Source organism: Salmo trutta, chromosome 32 (genome assembly GCF_901001165.1).
Source record: "Salmo trutta chromosome 32, fSalTru1.1, whole genome shotgun sequence".
Taxonomy (NCBI): Eukaryota; Metazoa; Chordata; class Actinopteri; order Salmoniformes; family Salmonidae; genus Salmo; species Salmo trutta.
In genome coordinates, this window is record NC_042988.1 from 3,527,044 (window position 1) to 3,542,043 (window position 15,000).

Genomic DNA, 15,000 nt, shown 5'->3' on the forward strand with positions numbered 1-15,000 from the left:
CCTGGGCCTCTGGCTCTTATGAAATCATCGAAGGCAAACATCTTGGCGTAGACTCCAGGCCGGTTGCGCTGAGCACAGCCCAGTCCAAAACTCACCACCCCAGCCTGGATCCATGTCCCATTTCCTATGGAAGAGGGCCTCCAGAGACAGAGCAGAACAAAAACATGTTTAGAGACTCAAAAATGTGTGTGACTGTGTGTTTACCAAGGGAATTGGAATGTTTAGCTTGTTGTGTCTGGTTGTGTGTCCACAGGATGTCTACCGTCTCAGAGTCATAAGACTGGATCTGATACATCCTGTGACAAGTCTGCTCCACGATGGGCACTGCCACTTCCTGTAGAGCTCCTGCACCCGACAGGGATACTGTTGGCAGGCAGGGTATGGGTTTGGGGAAATGGAAGAGACAGTTATAACAATGTTACTATCAGGGATGTGTACCGGTAAAGAACGTGGGATAAATCCTGAACGCTGGGTGGTGAGTATTGTAAACGTTAACAACACCAAGGTGTGTGGCGTATTCCCTTTCCATCATCCACTATGTTTAGGGTGTGTGTCATGACTTGGCCTTTTGGGTGAGGATCATAGGCGCCAGATCTCCCCCCCCCCCCCCCCCCCCCACCAGTTTTATGACGGTCGTAAATACCTGCAGGAACTCTCTCTCCCACACAATGAAGTTAAAAATCCCTTTGTTACAACAGAGAGAGATTTAGTAGTACTATGACATTCAAGATAGGATAATGAAACAATATTTCTTTAATCCAAGCAGTTGGAACGGTCCTTGGGCTAATTTGTGGTGTAACTAAGGACAGTATAACAACATAACTGTATCTCAATGTGTATATTTCCCAGTTGTCAGGTTCACATCCAAATATTGTGGATCTTATATGATTAAACATGAAACTATTTGTGAGAAGATGAATTGCGATCTTAGCATTTTAAATGAGAAAATGTTTTTTCATATGATGTTTATCCAGTCAGTAACCACGCCAACGTGAGCACAGACATTATGCCAAACGTCATGGAACACCCCTTTTTCCAGAGTGCATGAAACCCCTCGTGAAGAATTAACATATCAGACCAAGCAGGCGAACGTCACGAATGGTTAGACTCTACAAGACCGGTACCCGGGCAGCGTAAGCTGAAAGGTACAAAATGGTTAGAAACTCTGAAACTTTCTCAAGTGAAGAAGATGAAGACTACACAGGAACATTCAGTCTGCAGCTGTTTAAGAACTTTAGTCTAGTAAACTTGACTGAGAACCATTGGTTGGTACTCTGAAAGATCCATTCAAAGAAAATTCCCCTATCAAACGACCATTGGTACGTCTGACATATACATAATAACAGAGCCCACTGAACATGCTAAAACTACTAAATACTTTGATCTCTGCTGTTCAACGAGACAGCAAAGACATACACACGTAAATATGTACATTGCAATTCTTTCGATTGAGCGGACATTCATGTGCAAGGTATTCGCATTTCCATGAGCATAGTTCTCAGCTGTATGTACGTTAGTGAAGTCCTTTATCTTTTCCTCCCTCTCTTTCATACATGCCCCTCACATTCAGTGTTGCCAACTAATTTTCAGGGGAAGTTGCTAAATGACGATTTGTTGCTAAATGACATTGTGATGTCATTGCGTGATGACGTCATTACGTATTAACGTAAAACTGCGTCATTATGTAGAATACCCAATAACATTACTCAAATTGACTGGCCATCTCGGCGAAAAATATGATTTGACATTTGTTAGTTTAGATTTGTTTATCACATTTTTATTTGTAAAAGTAATATAAACAGAACAGATTTTATATGATCAGATATATTTTTTTAAACCCAATACATTGAATTATTGAACAATTACATTTTCTTTTTAACTAATAAACCTACACATTCTGAACAATTATAGTTTTAAGCAGTGTTTTGGTAGTTAACATGCTACCTAACTGATCAACAATTATAGGTACAAGCTAATAACAACGTATAAATGCTATCTTATTGAACAAGCAACTTAACTCAAATAATGATGTGTGCGCTAGGCATCTCTCTCCAGGTTGTTGTGCTGCTTGGCTGGCTAGCTGCTCAATGGTTTCCTCCAGATTTTGCCACTGTTCTCGTTCACACTGAGGTGCACACTGCCACCATCAGCTGTGTCTCCGCCAGTTCCAGAAAGCCCACTCTTTGCATACGTACTGTAAATATGATGAATCATTGATTGGCAAGGAAATCCTCTTCATCTTCACTGTCCAACTGCATTGTCATGGAGCTGGAACCAGCAGAAGAGGATGGAGTGGCCTTAAAGCTGTATGCTGCTATGGTGCCAAACTGCTGCAGAACTTAACTTGGTAGTTTATGCTGGTAACAAGTATCACCGTTCCCTCTCGTTTGAATCCGTCATTTGGTGTTACAAGCCTTCATATCGGTTTAGTCCACTAAGGACTTTTCATTGCATTATGTAGTAATCAATGTGTAAGGTATTCTGTTTGTGTATTTATGTAATTCTGTGTGATTATTTAGTTAGTTAGTAAATAAATAATTAAACCAATTTGTATATCGCTGAATCATCATTTATGCTTGGGTTCGTGCAAATATTGGGACATTCAGAATGAGACTGATAGAAGGTAACAATTAATTAATGACTGATTGATGACTGAAATGTAAGAGATCTTTATATCTTTAAGAGTTAATTTGGAAAACGGTAACTCGTTAAATAAACTTTTTCTGTGGTGCCCCAAGATTGCTAATGAGTTAATTGTTACAGGATTAATTTAATCATCGTAATAATTAAGCATAGTTAATTGATTTGATAAAATAATCATCATCACATTCATGATAGTAAAGACACGACAGTATGTGTTATGAAATGTTTATTGGATCTGTCTAGGCCAGCATTGCTCCACCTCTTCATGTTACAGTGAAACCATTCTGAAGGTGTCAGTATCTTGATTAAATCAAACAACCCAATTCACAATAAGTGAATTTATCTGATTTAAGATTATCTCACAGAACAAAACATATTAAGATCTCCTTAGCCTGTGTTTCCCACAGATCTTATTTTCGGCATTTATCCAAACCCCCTACAAAATGCCATTAATTTTTCCAACGAACCATGGCGGGGTTAGTGCCTATAATATCTCTATTTCAACTTGTCTAGGGATAGATATAATATTGGCTTCCAGTTCAGAGAAAGTCAAAATCATATGCAGACATTTAAGTAACTGACATATTTTTAAATGTATAAATTAATTGGGGCAATATTTTTTTTCTTTTTTTCTTTATTTCACCTTTATTTAACCAGGTAGGCAAGTTGAGAACAAGTTCTCATTTACAATTGCGACCTGGCCAAGATAAAGCAAGCAGTTTGACACATACAACAACAGAGTTACACATGGAGTAAAACAAACATACAGTCAATAATATAGTAGAAAAATAAGTCTATATACAAAGTGAGCAAATGAGGTGAGATAAGGGAGGTAAAAGGCAAAAAAGGCCATGGTGGCGAAGTAAATACAATATAGCAAGTAAAACAGTGGAAGAAAGTGCAAAGTAGAAATATAAATAATGGGGTGCAAAGGAGCAAAATAAATAAAATAAATAAATACAGTAGGGGAAGAGGTAGTTGTTTGGGCTAAATTATAGATGGGCTATGTACAGGTGCAGTGATCTGTGAGCTGCTCTGACAGCTGGTGCTTAAAGCTAGTGAGGGAGATAAGTGTTTCCAGTTTTAGAGATTTTTGTAGTTCGTTCCAGTCATTGGCAGCACAGAACTGGAAGGAGAGGCGGCCGAAGGAGGAATTGGCATTGGGGGTGACCAGAGAGAATCATCCACGTAATCTTTTAAAAGAGAAATAGGCACTGGGAAATGTGATAAATGACAAAACAGATCATTCATTTGTAGGCTAGTGTATAGCACTTTAGTTAAAGATGCACTATGCAGAAATTGCTCCGCCATTTCCTGGTTGCTAAATAGTTCGCCTTCTTTCAGTTTGTGACAAAACAAGTAGTTATTGTGTAGAGAATCATTGTACTATCTAAACCGCTGTGAAATATCTTTTCCATAACCAAAAATATTGTATTTTCAGCTGTTTGAAGCTGTTGTACAAAACCAAAAGACGCAATAACGAAATTGATGTAAATTTGGTCGGGTCGCCCAAATTGTAGCTTTAAGCATCAATTTGTTCTCATGCTCTTATCCAAACTGCATGCAGCACCTGTTAAACCTTGTAATATCCCACAAAACATAGGGATATCGATTTGCACGGGATAAGTATTATCAATTGACCTGGGAGTTTGCAGAAAAACAGTTCGTTTTTGGGGATGAAAAAAGAATAATATTCAGATAAGGCAAATTCGGACGGGACTAAAATGAAGCATGTCGTGATTTGTGGTCGTACACATAATTATATTACCCGACCTCCCCCAGTAAAATAGGGCTTTGCTCTATGCACGTGTAACCGATGTGAAATGGCTAGTTAGTTAGCGGTGGTGCGCGCAAATAGCGTTTCAATCGGTGACGTCACTCGCTCTGAGACTTGAAGTAGGGTTTCCCCTTGCGTTGCAAGGGCCGCGGCTTTTGTGGCGCGATGGGTAACGATGCTTCGTGGGTGTCAGTTGTTGATGTGTGCAAGGGTCCCTGGTTCGAGCCCGGGTTGGGGCGAAGAGAGGGACGGAACCTACACTGTTACATTGATGCTGTTGACCCGGATCATTGGTTGCTGCGGAAAAAGGAGGAGGTCAAAGGGGGGGTGAGTGTAACCGATGTGAAATGGCTAGTTAGTTAGCGGTGGTGCGCTATTAGCGCGGGTTGGGGCGAAGAGAGGGACGGAACCTACACTGTTACACACGTAGCCTACAGATAAATGATCTGTTTTGACATATAAATCAACTTTCCCCGTGCTTATTTCAATTTTAAAAGATTAAGGGGATGATATTGTGCCAATTAACTGATAAATTGCCAAATAAGTCAGTTAATTAAATGTCTGCATGGTGATATTATTTTGACTTTCTCCAAACTGAAAGCCAATATTAAACCCAATGCAGACGGGACTAGTTTTACGAGAGAAGCAGTGGCGTAAAGTACTTAAGTAAAAGTACTTATTAAGTAGTTTTTTGGGTTATCTGTACTTTACTTTACTATTTATATTTACGCTAACTTTTACTTGACTATATTCCTAAAGAAAACAATATACGTTTTAGTCCATACATTTTCCCTGACACCCAAAAGTTCTCGTTACATTTTGACAGGAAAATGGTCCAATTCACAAACTTATCTAGAAAACATCCCTGGGCCATCCCTACTGCCTCTGATCTGTTAAATTCATTAAAACACACATTGTTTGTAAATTATGTCTGAGTGTTGGAGTGTGCCCCTGGCTATCCGTCAATAAAAATACAATTTTGTTGGTTTGTTTATTATAAGGAATTTTAAATTATTTATACTTCAGTACATTTGAGCAATTCCATTTAATTTTGATACTTAAGTATATTTAAAACCATATCAAATACTTAGACTTTTACTCAAGTAGTATTTTAATGGGTGACTTTCACTTTTACTTTAGTAATTGTCTATTAAGGTATCTTTACTTTTACTCAAGTATGACAATTGAGTACTTTTTCCACCACTGTAGAGATGTTGGTTATGTAATTATTACCACAGGATATCAAATCAAATACAATTTTATTGGTCACATACGTGTTTAACAGATGCTATTGCGGCATATGCGTTATTCCAGAAGATGATTCATACAGGATTCATTTTTCCAAAATGCCCCCTGTAATTGCTTTTTTTTATTCAATTGATTCTTGATGGAAGCCTATTTTTTTTTATTCCAGACTGAAGATATTTCAACTTCATGTGTAGACGATAAAGGCTACACTTACAACTCTGCTTGGCTGCCAAATGTAAAGGTGTCCCCATAATAATACAATTGAGGAAGTGTGATCATAATCATTATTTTAGCAATCCACAGTAGACATCCTTCCTAATGAAAATGCCCCCATCCTGCTGATGTGAGCTGCTGAACAGCGCACTTGCACTTGAGATGTGTTTATGGATGAGAAAGTGAACTTGCCATTTCCAAAAAACTTTAGCTCAGTGGGGATTCGAGAATGCCCTAGTTATGTACTGTACATCTTCTGTGTGTTTGTTATGGTTTATGACAGTGTGCTGCTTTATGTACGAATAGGTTGTCAGAATGAGTGGCACGTTATTAAATTAAGTTTACATCCACCGACACCATTTTTTGCTGTGCCTGGCGAACCACCAGTCCCGTGGAATAACTGGCTCGAAAGTTAACACTTTTCTCGAAGCTAAGGACTTTTCTACAATCTCCGACAAGCGGAGGACAGCACTGTTCCTTGACTGCCTCGGTACGGAGGTACAGAGGATTTTCAGAGCGCTTGGATCGGCTGCTACATTCACCGCTGCAGTCAGCATCCTACTGAACCACTTTGCCAGGAAACAGCGAGTGCTCTTCTAACGTTACCGGCTACAGAAAAGACACCAACGGCCGGTGAGTCAAATCAAAACTACATGGCTAATCTGAGGGATTTGGCTAGCTCTTGTAAGTAGGGGGCACTTCATGATGAGATTATCAGGGATCAGCTGATAGAGGGGATGTTATGCAAAAAGACAAGGGAGAAACTGCTTTTGGAATTGGGCAATTTACAACTTGGAGCTATTAAAATAGCACTCCAGGTTGAAAGCGGCTTTTGAATGGTCTACTACAGAGTTTGTAAACCCAGAGGCGCAACGTAGAGAAAAGCAGGGTTTGGGGTTAGAGAAGTGAAACATTCCTCCTTAGTTGTTAATTTTCTCAAAATCAACAGGCGCAACCTAGATTCGAGCCAATGTCTTAAGTAGTTGAAGATGTTAGTACTCCAACCTCGTGAAAGTGACATTTTTGTCAAAAACAACTTTATAACGAAGGCGTGCCTTTGAGTTGACGGCCTGCACATGCGCAGTTCGGCGCAAGATGACCGTTAGACCCGGTGGCGTGTTTCTACGCATGAGTTTAGCTAGCCAACGTTGCCATGACATCACCTACAAGCGTGATTGGGGATTTCTATTGGAGAAGCAGTTTGTACTTATCTCCATACTGTACGGTCTTTGGCTCACTATGCTAACAGACAGCTCTGCAGCATACACTCATCCCCCAGCCATTCTCACACAGCAGCTTCAGCCCGTGCAAATACACTACAGCGATCACAAAGGTCACTTGGGAATAGTGAAGGTCAAGCAGCGATGTCGAGACCTCGTGTGGTGACAAGGCTTCGACCACGACATTGAAGCCCTGGTCAGGGAGTGTACTGTGTGCCTCCCCACCGCCCCTGTAGCCTCTCGCATGGCTGTCCCGCCCCTGGAAAGGACATCAATTTGGACATCTGTGGTGAGATCCATGGTAAAGCAGTCCCTCACCACCAGCGCTTCCTGGTGGTGGCATATGACCATCCTGTTCGCAAGGTGGGTTCTGCCCCTCACCACGGACAATGGGGTCCCAGCTAACCTCTGCCGAGTTCTCTTCCTACCTCGGCAACAAGGGAATCAAACACATCCGCACGGCCTACGACAACCAACAAGCTAACGGAGGGGTGGAAAACTTCAACAAAAAGCTGAAGAACGGCATCAGAGCACACCTAGTCCATGGATGCATGTTCCAAACCGCTAATGCGATTCCTGAACCAAACGCTAATGCACTATAGAGCAAGGAAAAACACAACACAGGTTTCACCGGCATCTCTCATCACATCAGTCTGCCTCAGCGGTGCAACAAAATGGCCTCAATCTGGTCAGAACCCTTGCAGGTTGTTCGACAACTGGGGCCCACCACCTTTATGCTGAGCAATCGATCACGCTGGCACACCAGCCACCTCAGGAAAGTCCCTGCCCCTCATGGAATGTAAATTCCCACTCTTCTCTTATGGGCAAGTACAACACGGACATGCAGAGAAACCACCCGATGCCCCTCCTCCACCACTACCACCCGAGCCCAAGCCTCTGTGGGCTCCCCAAGGGCCAAAGACGCAAGCAGTGGTGGCTGAAGATAGGCCTGTGCGGGCACGGATTCGCCCTGCTCATTTGGACGAATACATAACCTCTTTTCACACTTAGGCTCCGTTAGGCTTCTTAGTTAACACAACAGGTTAATGAACTGAACTGTTGTTTAAGGGTGTACTGTACGTCATACTGTGCAGTTATTATGGTTTACAACGTGAAACCGTGCAGACGTGTGCTCTTCCACAGCTAAGCTAGATATAGCAGCCCTGCTTTATGATCTATTGCCTACATCAACAGCTAGGGTTGAATTAAATAGGACTTTGCCTAGGCACAACACTTTATTGCACATTTAACTATAATTAAGTGGAACAAAATGTAGCATATAAACAAAAGTATTCACTGTGAATGTTGATATGGGCTTTGTTGTGCTGGATAAGTGTCTGCTTAATGACTAAAATGACTTAAATGTCAATTACCCTCCTCTCTCCCAACTGGCCCAGAAACCAACAGCCTTGATGTGATTTGCATGAGGTCAACTTTGCATGCCCGCTGATTTGCATTGACAGGTTCTAGACAGGTTTAGGATTACTACCATTACTGATCTGTAGCGAACAAGTAACCCCCACTAAGTTGATCTTTCATTCACTCCTCTGTTCCTCTTCAAAGCCCTTTCTCAACAATACTCCTCCCTTCAGCATCACTCCATCCTATACAAGAACTAGACTAAATGTTCACTGTAATCACTGAAGTTTTTGGCATTGTTTAAATGTGCCCTGAGGTTAGGAAGTTGGGGGATCAACTCCATATAAATGCCCATGATTTTGGAATGAGATGTTCGGTCATGTAGTGTATGTGAAGTATAACAGGTAACTACTTTGTATATTTCGGACAATATTTCTAAAATAGGCGATTCAACCAGGATAAACTGCTGAGACAACCCAGGTTGGATCCCCGCCAATCCCACAGGCAGTAAGTAGTCTTACTTGGGGAAGCAGTGAACGGCGCACAGCTCCCAGTCCCTGGTGATGAGGGAACCCCCACATACATGTCCACTGGCCCCCATCTGAATGTCCGCCTGCCACGGCCATGCTCCTTCTCGAGCTGCACTTCCTCCCACAATGCAATTCCCCAGGGGAGGCTGTCCAAATTCTGAATCAATCAATCACATATATTTATAAAGCCCTTTTTACATCAGCCGATGTCACAAAGTGCTATACAGAAACCCAGCCTAAAACCCCAAACAGTAAGCAATGCAGATGTAGAAGCACGGTGGCTAGGAAAAACTCCCTAGAAAGGCAGGAACCTAGGAAGAAACCTAAAGGAACCAGGCTCTGAGGGGTGGCCAGTCCTCTTCTGGCTCTGCCGGGTGGAGATTATAACAGTACATGGCCAAGATGTTCAAACATTCATAGCTGACCAGCAGAGTCAAATAATAATAATCACTGTGGTAGTAGAGGGTGAAACAGGTCAGCACCTCAGGTGTAAATGTCAGTTGGCTTTTCATAGCCGATCATTCAAAGTTAGAGACAGCAGGTGCGGTAGAGAGAGAGAGAGTCGAAAACAGCAGTTCCCGTGACAAGGTAGCACATCCGGCGAACAGGTCAGGGTTCCATAGCCGCAGGCAGAACAGTTGAAACTAGAGCAGCAACACGACCACGTGGACTTGGGACAGCAAGGAGTCATCAGGCCAGGTAGTCCTGAGGCATGGTCCTAGGGCTCAGGTTCTCAGAGAGAAAGAGAATTAGAGGGAGCATACTTAAATTCACACAGGACACCGGATAAAACAGGAGAAATACTCCAGATATAACAGACTGATCCTAGCCCCCCGACACAAACTATTGCAGCATAAATACTGGAGGCTGAGATAGGAGGGGTCGGTAGACACTGTTGCCCCGTCCGACGATACCCTCGGACAGGGCCAACCAGGCAGGATATAACCCCACCCACACCACTAGAGGGATATCTTCAAACCACCAATTTACTACCCTGAGACAAGGCCGAATATAGCCCACAAAGATCTCCCCCACGGCACGAACCCGAGGGGGGCACCAACCCAGACAGGAAGATCACATCAGTGACTCATCCCACTCAGTGACGCACCCCTCTTAGGGATAGCATGGAAGAGCACCAGAAAGCCAGTGACCCAGCCCCCGTAATAGGGTTAATAGGTTTTTTTGAGAGACCATGCTCTTACAATGGAAAGTATAGGGGCATACTGAATTCTAGCTCCCAGGATGCAATTCCTATGGCTTCCACAGGGTGTCAGCAGTCTATGTTCAAGGTTTCAGGCTTGTAACTTCCAAAACGAATAAGAAATATACGTTTTAGTACAGGGACACAGTCTTGGAAATTAGTGTTTGGGTGCGCCATGAAGACAAGACGCACCTACTAAAATTCCTATTGAACATACTTCTTTCTGTAAGAAATATTATAGTTTGATTACATTTTAGGGTATCTGAGGAGTAAATAAAAACATATTTTGACTTAGGGGTAGATTTTCGGATTCTTTTCTCTGCATGTTGAACGAGTGGATTAATCAAATCAATGGCGCCAACTAAACATACTTTTTGAGATATAAAGAAGGATTTTATCTAACAAAACGACACTACATGTTATAGCTGGGACCCTTTGTATAACAAATCAAAGGAAGACTTTCAAAAAGTAAGTGGATATTTAATTGCTATTTGTGAATTTATGAAACCTGTGCCGGTGGAACAATATTTTGATGTGGGGCGCCGTCCTCAAACAATCGCATGGCATGCTTTCGCTGTAATAGCTACTGTAAATCGGACAGTGCAGTTAGATTAACAAGAATTTAAGCTTTCAAACGATATAAGACACTTGTATGTACCTAAATGTTTAATATCCATAATTTTTATGATTATTTATTTGAATTGCGCACCGTCCAGTTTCACCGGAAGTTGTCCCGCTAGCAGGACACCTGGCCCTAATTAAAGGGATACTTCGAATACCCATAGTCTTAGTCATTGCGCTAACACTGCCTTCAGAAAGTATTCACACCCCTTTACTTTTTTCCACATTGTTGTTACAGCCTGAAAATAAAATGTATTAATTGAGATTTTGTGTCACTGGTCTACACAAAATACCCCATAATGTCAAAGTGGAATTATATTTTTTAAAATGTTTACAAATTAATAAAAAACTAAAAGCTGAAAAGTTTTGAGTCAATATTTCTTCAACCCTGTCTTATGGCAAGCCTAAATAAGTTCAGGAGTAAAAATGTCCTCAACAAGTCATAAGTTGCATGGATTCACTCCGTGTGCAATAATAGCGTTTAACATGAGTTTTGAATGACTACCTCATCTCTGTACCCCACACATATAGATAATTGTAAGGTCCCCCAGTTGAGCAGTGAATTTCAAACACAGATCCAACCACAAAGACCAGGGAGGTTTGCCAATGCCTCGCAAAGAAGAGCATCTATTGGTAGATAAAACATTTTTAAAAAGCAGACACTGAATATCCCTTTGAGCATGGTGAAGTTATTCATTACACTTTGTATCAATGCATCCAGTCCCTACAAAAGATATAGGTGTCCTTCCTAACTTAAGTTGCCAGGAGAGGAAGGAAACCACTCAAGGATTGCACCATGACTTTAAAACAGTTTAATGGCTGTGATGTAAGAAAAATTAGGATGGATCAACAACATTGTAGTTACTCCACAATGCTAACCTAATTGACAGAGTGAAAAGAAGGAAGCCTGTACAGAATATAAATATTCCAAAACATGCATCCTGTTTGCAACAAGGCACTAAATTAAAACTGCAAAAAAGTGTCAAAGAAATGAACTTTATGTCCTGAATACAAAGCGTTGTTTGGGTCAAATCCAACTTACAGTAGTACCACTCTTCATATTTTCAAGCATGGTTGTGGCTGCATAATGTTATGGGTATGCTTGTCATCGGCAAGGACTACAGAGTTTGTTTTAGGGATAAAAAGAAACGTAAAAGAGCTAAGCACAGGAAAAATCCAAGAGGAAAACTTAGTTTAGTCTGCTTTCCAACAGACACTGGGAGACAAATTCACCTTTCAGCAGGGCAATAACCTAAAACACAAAGCCAAATATACAATGGAGTTGCTTGCCAAGACGACATTGAATGTTCCTAAGTGGCCTAGTTACACTTTCGACATAAATCAGTGTGAATATATGGCAAGGCTTGAAAATGGCTGTCTAGCAATGATCAACAGCCAACATGACAGAGCTTGAAGAATAAAAAAAATTATAATCACGTGCAAATATAGTACAATCCAGGTGTGCAAAGCTCTTAGACTTAGAGCTCGTTTCCTTGTTCCTCGTCAATCATTGGCTCATTGGTGAAATTAGCATTATGACAATATCTTTAATTAAAGCATTCAAAAACCTTTATTAATGCAATTGCAGACAGAAGTTGACAACAGGAACATAACGCATGTTTCCGAGTAAGTTCTGCATCAAAGAAAAGGTCCCATGTTATTTTATTAAACCCGAAGTCCAGCCCTAGTTATGTCACTGCCTACGTCATTATCTTTTACTCATGAGACCAAAACCATGCCTACTCAAGACTAAAACTCTTGTTTATATAGCTATCTAAAAGCTTAGCAGTAAATGTCCAAGTTGATTGATAGTGGAATGTCTAACTAATCTCTTATCTCTTACACTCCGCTGCAGAGTTCTGTCTTCACAGTCACACATTTCTCAGGCAGAGAGCCTAGAAAAGTACTGTGGAAAAATATTAAACCTCATAATGTATATATATTGTTTATCTGTAGTCTAGGACCCTGTAAATGTAAGGAGGGAGGGGTCTTATAACCCCTCCCCTTCTATTAATACAACATAAGCATAATCAATTAGTATAATACATCAAACATTTGGTACAGCCCCTATCATGACCTCTAGGTGAAGCCCCTTCAATTGCCAATGGTGATTCTAACATGTTTTGACTCAGGGGTGTGAATACTTATGTAAATGAGATATTTCCAGATTTAATTTTCAATAAATGTACAAACATTTCTTAAATCATGTTTTCACTTTTTCATGAAAGGGTAGTATGTAAATGCATAAAAAAAAGTGATTTATTTATTTGGGCTGTAACAATGGGACTCCTTAAATCTTTCTCAGATTATTACCAATCCCACAAGGTATGACTCCAAACACCTAGAAAAGGCTACTCTCCTTGATGTTATCCTCACAAATAATCCTGGTGTTTTCTGTAATGACCTTAGTGATCACTGTTTTACAGCTTGTGTTCGTGATGGCTGCTCAGTGAAGCGACCTGTCCTGATTTGTCATAGACACTTGCTAAAAAACTTTAATGAGCAAGCCTTCCTTCATGAACTGGCCTCTGTAAAATGGTATAGAATCAGCTTGATCCCTGTTGACGAGTGCTTGGACCTTTTTTTATATTTTCAGTGGTATTGTTAACAAACACGCCTCCATAAAGAAAATTAGAATTTAAAACAGGTTCAGCCCCTGGTTTGACCGTGATCTTGCAGAGTTACTCCACCTCAAGAATTGCATTTGACAAAAGGCTCGACACACGGATACTCAGGCTGACTGGCTATTGTTCAGGCAAATGAGAAATAAGTGCGCTCAGACTATCCGGAAGGCCAAGGTTAGTTACTTTATGGAGCAGTTCTCTCTCTGTGGGTCTAACCCCAAGAAGTTCTGGAAAACGGTTAATGACCTGGAGAATAAACTCTGCTCCTCAAAGCTGCCAATGTCCCTTAATGTTAATGATCTATCTCGGCTATGCAATCTGGTTTCCGCTCAGGTTATGGATGTGACACTGCAACCTTAAAAATGTCCTCAATAATGTCACCAATGCCCTTGATTCTAAGCAATATTGTGCTGCTATTTTTATTGATTTGGCCAAAGCTTTTGATAAGGTAGACCATTCCATTCTTGCGGGCTGGCTAAGGAATATTGGTGTCTCTGAGGGGTCTTTGGCCTGGTTTGCTAACTACTTCTCTCAAAGAGCGCGGTGTATGAAGTCAGAAGATCTGCTGTCTCTGCCACTGCCTGTCACCACGGGAGTACCCCAAGGCTCGATCCTAGATGATATTCTTATACTCAGCTGGCCCCTCCCCGGATTTTGTGTTAAATGCTCTACAACAAAGCTTTCTTAGTGTCCCACAAGCTTCGCTACCCGTAACCTTGTTTTGAACATCTCCAAAACAAAGGTAATGTGGTTTGGTAAGAAGAATGCCCCTCAGGTGTTATTACTACCTCTGAGGGTTTAGAGCTTGAGGTAGTCACCTCATACAAGTACTTGGGAGTATGGCTAGACGGTGCACTGTCCTTCTCTCAGCACATATCAAAGGTGCAAGCTAAAGTTAAATCTAGACTTGATTTCCTCTATCGTAATTGCTCCTCTTTCACCCCAGCTGCCAAACTAACCCTGATTCAGATGACCATCCTACCCATGCTAGATTACGGAGACATAATTTATAGATCGGCAGGTAAGGGTCCTCCTGAGCGGCTAGATGCTCTTTGCCATTCGGCCATCAGATTTGCCACCAATGCTCCTTATAGAACACATCACTGCACTTTATAATCTGTAAACTGGTCATCTCTGTATACCCGACCCACTGGTTGATGCTTATTTATAAAACCCTCTTCGGCCTCACTCTCCCATATCTGAGAAACATACTGCAGCCCTCATCCTCCACATACAACACCCGTTCTGCCAGTCACGTTCTGTTAAAGGTCCCCAAAGCACACACATCCCTGGGTCGCTCCTCTTTTCAGTTCGCTGCAGCTAGCAACTGGAACGAGCTGCAAAACACTCAAACTGGACAGTTTATTCTCAATCTCTTCATTCAGACTCAATCACGGACACTCTTACTGACAGTTGTGGCTGCTTTGTGTGATGTATTATTGTCTCTACCTTCTTGCTGTTGTCTGTGCCCAATAATGTTTGTACCATGTGTTGCTACCATGATGTTGTCATGTGTTGCTGCCTTAGGTCTCTTTATGTAGCGTTGTCTCTCTTGTTATGTGTG